At 35.0% G+C, this 9,484-nt stretch overlaps 1 pseudogene; it reads right to left on the bottom strand.

Annotated features, from left to right (window-relative positions):
• Nucleotides 1-7,202: 7,202 nt before the first annotated feature.
• LOC103419447 (sugar transporter ERD6-like 5) lies at nt 7,203-9,465 on the bottom strand (annotated as a pseudogene).
• Nucleotides 9,466-9,484: the final 19 nt, after the last annotated feature.

Genomic DNA, 9,484 nt, shown 5'->3' on the forward strand with positions numbered 1-9,484 from the left:
GCCGCCCTAGATGGTGGTCGGTCGCCTCGACTCGCCGAAAAATTCAATTATTTCTAAAAATTCTCAAAAAATACAGAAATGAAGATCTCAATGATTAGAGCAACGTTCATACCTACGACCAAGGCCAATTTGGCAGGGAAACACCTCAAAATGGCCACGAACCGTCGGAAACCCTTATTTTTGGGTGTTCTTGATTCATCTCCAAAACAACTCTGATACCCCAACCAATGAATGTGCTTTGTTTCAGACCTCAAGGGGAGTCTAATGGTGGTATTAGTTTCATGGAATCATTTCAGAATTGGGGAAACAAAGGCACAGGTTCATCGCACCCACCGATGCGGTTTTACCAAATTCAAGGCCAAATTACAGGGTTTTTGGGGTGTAATAGGAAGATGGAATGATTGGGTTTGAAGTAAGGATCAATTTGGCACCCTTCCTGTCGTCTAAGGTGGCCATAATCAAAAGATCCGACCGGGTCGGGTCATAAGTATAACCGGGTCAAAGGATCCGGTGCACTTCCTTCCTCTCATTTCCCCTCCTTTCTCTCTTCTCTCATTGGTCACTCTCTCATTACCCATTTTATGATTGGCTCCTCTCTCCCTCCTTTCTCTCCTTTATCTTCCATCTCCACCGTCTAACTTTTCTTACTTTTAATCTAGGCCACACACGTGGCCTTCCGGATTTGGCTCAAAAAATCTGGAGTATTCTAGAATTGATAAATTTACAATTTTATCCCTGACTTTAAACGTTAATAACTTCTTCATTCTAACTCTGTTTCACAAACGGTTTGCGCCTACGCGTTCGTGAGGTCGAGCTCTATTCAAAATATAAATTTTGACCTCGTAAGGTCTACGTATTTTAAATAATTAAGGTCCAAACTTTAAACCTCGTAACTAGTTTAATTTAAAACTAAACTTACACAAATTATTGTAAATTCTTGAAAAATCATATAAAAGCTCAATAATACAAATATGTTGATTATTATAATTTCTGGAAACAAAACTTTAAAATTTCTCAATTAAATTCTTCATAATCATAAATTGATTTATTTTCGATTTTCTCCACATATGCATAATTATGAATATATAATTCATATATTTAAATTTTCAGGGTATTACAATATATATTTTTATAAAATATTAACCTAGCATGCATTTCATATTTCATGCATTGAATATATTTTATATTATGCATTATGGACTTTTATAATTATGGTTTATGAAATAGTTTGATTTATCGAAACTACGTTTTATTGAAGACATTGAATTATTGGATTTGCATATATGGATTTCTATGGTTTTCGAATACGATTTATATTATGGTTTTACGAACATGAATTATTTTATGGATTTCATGAATACGATTTATCTTGGATTTATGAGATGAGACTTCGAGCTAGTGAGCTCCGGATTTGATACGAGTTTTGAGATATGTTTTTAGTACTTTACATTCCAAGAATCATTACTGAGTCATCAGAAAATAAATATTCGTTTACTTTGCGAAGAAGACAATTTCCTCTCATAATTTGCTATGCAATGACAATTAATAAGAGTCAGGGACAATCTTTGAAGATTGTTGGGCTATTTTTATCTTAAACAGTTTTTTTTCTCATTGACAACTCTACGTTGCATTATCTAGGGTCACCTCAAAAAAGGGTCTTAAAATTGTGATTGCTCATGATTGTGATATGCCTTACGGATACACAAAGAACATTGTTTATAAAGATGTTTTGAATCTTTTACATGAAGGTGTGTTGGTTTGTGTTTGTCCATTCATTTTTCTTTTTCTCTTTTTCTCTATTTTTCATAATTCTAATGTATTCTTTGTTTCATTTGTGTGTTGTATGATTTTGAGAATTTTATCTGCTTTTAAGTTTACTTTGTATAGATTGATGGAGCATATGTCAATTCGTCTTTTGTTACCATAAAATCCAATAAGGAAACTACAAATTAGGATATGCAGAATTTGGGTGACAAAGAATATTGGAGCTGATCGCCAACCTGCAAGTTTGGACTGTGTCTTTGTTGACAAAGAGGTTAAACTTTTACACTTTTGTTTCATTATTAAATAGGGACAATTTTATATCTGTTGAAATGCATTTATCGCTCTGTTAGTATTAATTCAATTTTTCCGTCTCATTTATTCACATTCATTCTGGTTTTGTATTACAATTTTAGCCTTCAGTGCATATGGGAAAATATATGAAATCTACATCATTTATGCATATTTTAGTCCAAATGTCAATCTTTAAATTTTCAAATCTATAAAATAACTAACTTTGTTACTTTGTATGATTTGCTTTTATGCATACGTTGCTCTATACTATAGGCATACACAATATATTTTATGCATATTTTGCTATGTGATTTAATGCATTTTTTGCTCCCTTAAAGATTTATCTAATTTTGTTTTTCCCCTCTAAAAGGGACATTCAATTCAGGCAACCATGAAACCCTGAGACATCCAATTCTTTTTGGAGCGTCTAAAAGTTGGGTTCGTGTATGAGATAGATAAATTTCGCTTTATCCGCAACAGAACGTCAAGCAAAATTGTCCCTCATGATGCTATGCTTGAGTTGAACAAAAACACTACCATAGTCCCTGTTGAGAAACCAAATCAAGTGATCCCGATGCATTAGTTTAATTTAATTGAATTTGATGAGCTTGACAAGAGAGTCGATAAAGATGTAAACCTCACAGGTAAAGTGTCTAATTTTGACTATAGCCACTATTCTAAAATCATTATTCTTAGTTTTTAACTTAATTAGCCGGTTCTTATAACTATATCATATTTAGATGTTTTTGGTTGTCTGATGGCTTGACAACCAATTGAGGACATCACTGTGCAAAACATCAAAGTTGAAAAAAAGCGAAACTTCCAACTTCAAAATACTAGGTAAACCATACTTCTCTTAAACTGTGATTGCATATTTATACATATATAGCCATATAAAAATTACATAAATAGTTCTGACTCCATTTTACAATTGTATAGGTGAACAAGTTACAGTTACCCTATGGGCAAAAACTGCAACAAGCTTTCAAGAGGATGCATTACAGTCGCTTTCACCTCCTGTCTTCGTTGTTTTGACTTCACTCAAACTGAAGAAATACATAGGTTATACCTTAACAAAGTCTATATGTTATTGCTTTACTTTTGTATTTATAATTGTTTTCTTATATGTTATCACTTTACTTTTGTATTTATAATTGTTTTCTTATATGTTATCGCTTTACTTTTGTATTTATAATTCTTTTCTTTATATTTATAGGAAAACCTGTTCTGGGGAGCATAGGCTCAACAGTTTGTATTTTCAATCTTGATATCCCACCACTTTCAGAATATAAACAAAAGTGAGTGAACAAATCTTACTTAATATTTATTTTCGTTTTTATTTTTATCGTCTATATTCTTGGACTTAAAAATGTGAAAATCAGGTTTGAATACCTCAAAACACCCATTGAAATTCTACAGACTTCTACTGAAAAGTATGGAAAAACTACTATTACGGTTGATTCAAAACAAAAGACAATTGAAGAATTGCTTCTTCTTGATCCGGCATTAAATAAGGTCAATCCACAATCAATAAATTATCTCATATTTTGTCAATTGTATTATGCAACTGCTTTGGAATTGATTGATTGTTGTGATTTGGAAATGACATATTGTTTCTTAGTTAATACTATATTGTGCATACAAAGTGTCATGTTGTTTGTTTGTTTCCTCATTTATAAGCTTCAGCACAAAAAATTAAGCAATTTATATTTCATGATTCAATATACATTTTCCAAATGTCATTTCATGTCCAAAATCTGTATTCTGTTTTATAATTTTGGTAGAAATGCATTTTCTAGGGTGCAAGTGTCATGTTTGCGAGTTTGTTCTTAAATGTCATTTGTATTTGAAAATTTTAAATCATATCAGAATACAAGTTTCATATGTCAAGAAACAATTGTCGGTTACGATCTAACCAAGGGATGGTGGTACAAGTCATGCCCGTATTGCCACAAAAAGTGTGAAAAATACATATGGAACCTTTCAATGCTTTGAGCATGGGCCGCTCAAAAAAATGGTTGAACCATGATAATTTCCTAATTTATTCTTTTTGCGTTGTTTATATCTCTTTGCAATCAATACGGTTTTTATTAACAGCATCTCTTTGCAATCAATACGGTTTTTATTGCAGTTTTTTTTTTAAACTGCTAAACTCACGTCATAATATCTTCATCTTTTATTTAGGTTTAAGATGAATTTTATTGTGGTTGATGCCACAAATCAATTCAACTTCTTAGTGATTGGAAAGACTGCTGAAATTTTTTTGGGTATTTCTTGCCACTCCTTGGTCATAGAAGAAGGCTATGATGACTCTTCTGTGTTGCCACCGCACCTCCAAAAATTGGTTGGCAACACGAAAAAATTTCAGCTTCGTTTTGGTAATCAAAACAATGAGTTTGGCAACCCCGACTTTGTTGTTCATGGAATAATTGAGGAACAAACATCAGTTGACCCAAAACTTAGTTCAATTGTTCCGCATACACCTACTAGGAACACTGGAAAACAAGTTATTGATGCAGCAACCCTTCTCTCTTTTACGACCCTCGAATCCCAGACTCACCAAATCCAATCAATTGCAACAAGCAAGGGTGTAAAAAGAACATGTTGAAAATACACCTTCAAAAGCTCAAAGGTTAATTTTTCCCTTTCAAGTAATGTTGGTATTTCATTAAACAAAAACATCATGCATGCACTTTATAATGTTCATTTCTATCCTTTTTAAATTTGATATGTTTTCATAGCAAACATGGTGAGGGGAGCCAACCACTGTCTACTAATTCAACCAGAATCTCAGCGGAATTCTCTAACTTGGTTGTCCCAAAAGTTGAACCTGCCGACAAAAGTCCGATCAGTGCATTAAGAAGTAAATCATAGACAAAGAAAATCAAGGACATGTATAATGACATATTGTTTACAATAATATATGCCAACTTGGACAATTATTTAAGTTTTTGTTCTATTTTGCTGCTCAGTGTTGGAGATGTTCATTCACAAAAGAAATAAGCTATAGAAGGCGTCATGATGCACTATTGCAAATGATCAAAGATATATATTTCTTGGGCATCCCCCTACTATAGACATATACTTTTTGCGCATTCCACTGCTAAAGTCACCTAATGTACATACTATAAGAACATGTCTATTATGTTTTGCAACTGTTGGAACGATAGAAAACCTTGCAGAACATGTATTTTGTCATGTTGCAAACTGCATGGTATGCAAAGACACTATATTTTGTCTTTGCAACTTTTGTCAACGTAAACTTTCGTTCAAGTAATTTTGATTGTATATTGACTCTCGATGTCAGCTTAATAGAGTAGCAATGTAAATTAAATTGCCTATTTTATGGATCAATTCACCAATCTTTTGCTTTTTCTTTCGTTTGGAGATAATTGTGTAAATGTGTGGTTTTGTGAGCGTTACTCATGTAAAACATGCGTTCTTTGACTTGCTACATTTACGAATGCAATTGTATTGCCGTAGCATTTTCAGTTAATTTTTCTATGAATATTATTCATGGTCTGAAAACCCACAGCAAGGCGCGGGCATTCTTGCTCGTTTAATACTAAAAGTGTCACTCCTCAAACTACCAGATTAGGACCTAAGGGGGGCAAGGAAGACTATCATTACATAGAAAGTTGGTTTGAGATGCTATCTTTGTCATTTTATGTTCACTTTGACAAGTCAGTTTGAGATGCTATTAATGAGTAAACATTACAGAAAGTTGAGGTTTCACCATAAAACTAATTGACAATATAAGAAATAGCCCAAGTTACTTATAAACTCATGCAAGGTCCCTCATTCCATTAATGTGAAATTCATTATCAAAATCACATGTGAGACAATCTGCTTTGATACCACAGGTGATGTGGAGCACGTGTGGCCGTTTGGCTTCACACGTGAGACAACCTGCTCTGAAACCATGAAAAAAATTGAGGTTCCACCATAAAACCCATGCAAGGTCCCTGGAGCTCGACAAAGTCCCAGCTCCGAGTGGCAAATTCATTGTCCGTTAACTTATTCCCACTTCAGGACAGAAGCAGCTTTGGACATCGGAGTTGCTAAGAGCAAAGAGCAAGAACACAAATAGTGACAAAAAGGCGTGAACAAAATCTATGAACTTTATTTTTTACTTCTTCAAGTCCCTATCCATGTCCTCGGCGTTACTGCAGTTGAAAATGTACATGCCCTTGAACGTAGAGATTCCATAGTAGAGTTTTCGGTCATTGTCCATGAAGCTATCAGTAAACGAAGATAAGAAACATGGGAGAGCACCAAATGTAATGACACATGTTGTGAGCTACTTATTGAAAAGTTGGCAAGAACCGTTGTTGGAGAAAGTAGGGATGAGGGTGTGAAATGCTAGCATTGTGCCAGTTGGTAAAAGGTTAGCGAGATTGGCCGCACTCGCTAGGGTTTGGTGGACAGGTTGGTTCGACCTGTGCTTGACAATCATGGGAGGGGAAGGCGGTGGGCGTGGTTGCTCGGAAGATTGTACCTCAGCCATGGAGAGAAAGAAGAAGGGAGTTCGGTTATATTAATTTGCTTTGTGTTGGAGCTGATAAAAGGCGATGCTTTATAGAAAATGAGGACATTGGAGTTTAGGTCGCTTACCTCAGAATAGTGATGTACGTAAATCATGTGGATTGTGTTTTGAGAGACGGATAGCGTCAGGGACACCAACAGTGGTCTAATTTCAAGGCCATACGAAACACAATGATCTGATTTATGCAACCATATGTTAGCCAGTTACCTAATATGACCAAAAATTTAACTCATTGCTGGCTGTTGAAGAATGCAATTCCACATCGGAAGCTTGAAAGAATAAATTACAACTTAGATTGAATGGTTTCACTTCTAACAACCCAACAAATGCATAGTGGTGCAAGTGGTTAATTTGAAATAATATCAATGTGATTAGTAGTGACTGTTGACCCAACCTCGAAATCTTGGCAATTGTTAGTTACATATCTTTCAAGAGTTGTGCACTATGCATTAAACTTTTAATTAGTGATGATTTTGTAGGTCATTTCTCTCAAACTTGGAAGTAACGAAAAACATTTCTGTTCCACTTCCATTTAGTTTAATGAACAATTCAACATAAATCCGACTAGGCCTTCTCAATCCAACTCTTCCTCAAGTCACTTACTCCAATCTCGACTACAGATGAATATATATTATTGCTAATCATTAGGAGTTAGAAATCCAACATCAAACATTTAGGAGATGCTTCACCATTGTGTGATACGTGCAGCGTTTGGTCTATAACAATGGACCAACGAACATATACTCTATTGTTTAAAGGTGCTGATTACCAACAGGTTTACAACAACGAAAATGAAGTTGTGTGGTAATTAGTATTTTTCTCAGGATCAGAGCTACAATGAAACCTTGAATTGCAAAGTTTTGCTGACATTCAAAACACGCTTCATTCTGCAATGCTGCAATGTGCAATCAATCATCGATAAGACACCATCTGAAAATGGATGACAATGTCACAGTGCAGGCGCACCTTTTATCTATTTGCTGAAAACCGATTCATTGATGTTTGAATTTCTTCTCTGGTACCAGCTTTGACAAAAATGGTTACAGCAGATAAGCTTGAAAACAAGAAGAAAGTTCCTGAAAGAGAAAAATACGATCAAATGTGTAAGAGTGAGTCTTACTCAAATCCAAACAGAAATAGGAACCGATTATTTTGTGGCATATATTACCTGCGGAGTTCCAATCAATTAGGACGTATGAGTTGTCCAAGAACCTAACCAGGTAACCAATGTTACTAGGCTTCCGGCTGATCCCTTCATGTTTATGGGAAATATCTGAAATCAAAAGTAGGCTAAATTAGTTAGAAATTCAGAGTATAACAAATATCTGCAATGACTGGACTTGATTTTCGAACGTTTCTGTCGATATTGTGGACGTCATGCTTGTTAAGTGTAACTTACCTCTGACACTATAACCCAAGGAAGTCCTTCCATTCCCAATGAGAACGATCCGGTAAATACCTGATTGTAGGTTTCAAATAGGTTGAGCAATGTATACTTCGAGTCTATTGGCATATATCAGAAAGAAAACCAAGTTTTGAGATTCAAGTTAAGTCGGACTTACCAAAACGCCTACAGGTGCCAAAATGGGAGTAATCTGCTTCCATAGTTGAAGGTTCTACACATGATATACTTCATTCTCTCAAGAAACAATTAAAAATCACAATAAGAAATTGAAAGAGGGGTAGATTTGGGCTCCAGAGGGAACCTGCAACACAAATGACAACCCCACAAGGAGGCAACGTAAGCATGTTCCTGCTGAAGGAACCTGTAAAAATTCCATTTCTCAGAATTCATCACTTAATTCGCATTTAATCCCATCACTTCTTAGACCAGAATTCTCAATCTTTATAGTTCTTACCAGAAAAAGAGGACTCCGTCCAGATTTGTCCATCAAAATTACTCCCAATGCCGTCATTGACTCATTGGAATCTGCAGAAGGCCAATTACAATTAGAATGAACAATCGGAAACCAAAAATGGAACTGCACTTGGATAATGAAGCACCTGAACTGCAACCATAGATATAGTCCTGACACTATCATAAAAACAGATTTATTTATATTATCATTTGCTTTCTTTTGGAAATTATTAGATACACGAAAGAAGTTCAAAAAGAAGGCCTATTCACATACCAGCTGAAAAGAATATAGTACTTGCATAGAAGACAATGCCCTTGACCCCTCCGAATTGTTGCAGTGCCATAAGCCCTACTCCTACCTATTGCAATTAAGAATTGTAAAAGATCGATAAAAACATAAAGGATGTCACAAAGGGGGTTGACTTAAGAACTCACAACGAGGGAACGTATCTCCTTTGAAATAAGTAAAAAATCTCACTTCAGAAAGCCGCTGCAGAGTTTCTGTATAACCCTATAAGAGAAAGCAAACATATATCAGTCCTTTTCTGTCTTGACAATATAGATAGGACTCCTCGAAATATATGTTGTTTCTTGTTAAATAAGAAACAAAAGAGAATTGTAACTCAAAACTTACTCAGCGATTTCTTGAAGTATCGGCACTCTCCCCCCGTTAGGTGCTGAAGAGAGGCTTCGCACTCTTTCCTTTTACCAATTTTTGCCTTAAAATGTTCTCGCAAGTGGAGCATGCCAAAGGCTCATTAATTTTTTCATCTCGTCTCAAAATAAAATGATAATGTGTTTCCCAAAGGACAAATATAAACATTATTGTGAAAACCGTAAGATACAATGGAAATCATGACTCACAACAATCTAGGAGACTCTGGGACGAAAAGAAGACCTAAAATTTGTATAACACAAGGAACAGTTCCTGAAATTTAGACGAAAGAAACCGCAGTCAAATACTCCATATTATGTTTGTCCCAGATTTTTTTTTTTGGGTTTCACTGCAATGTACCTTTTTGTAG

This window comes from Malus domestica, chromosome 04 (assembly GCF_042453785.1).
Source record: "Malus domestica chromosome 04, GDT2T_hap1".
Lineage (NCBI taxonomy): Eukaryota > Viridiplantae > Streptophyta > Magnoliopsida > Rosales > Rosaceae > Malus > Malus domestica.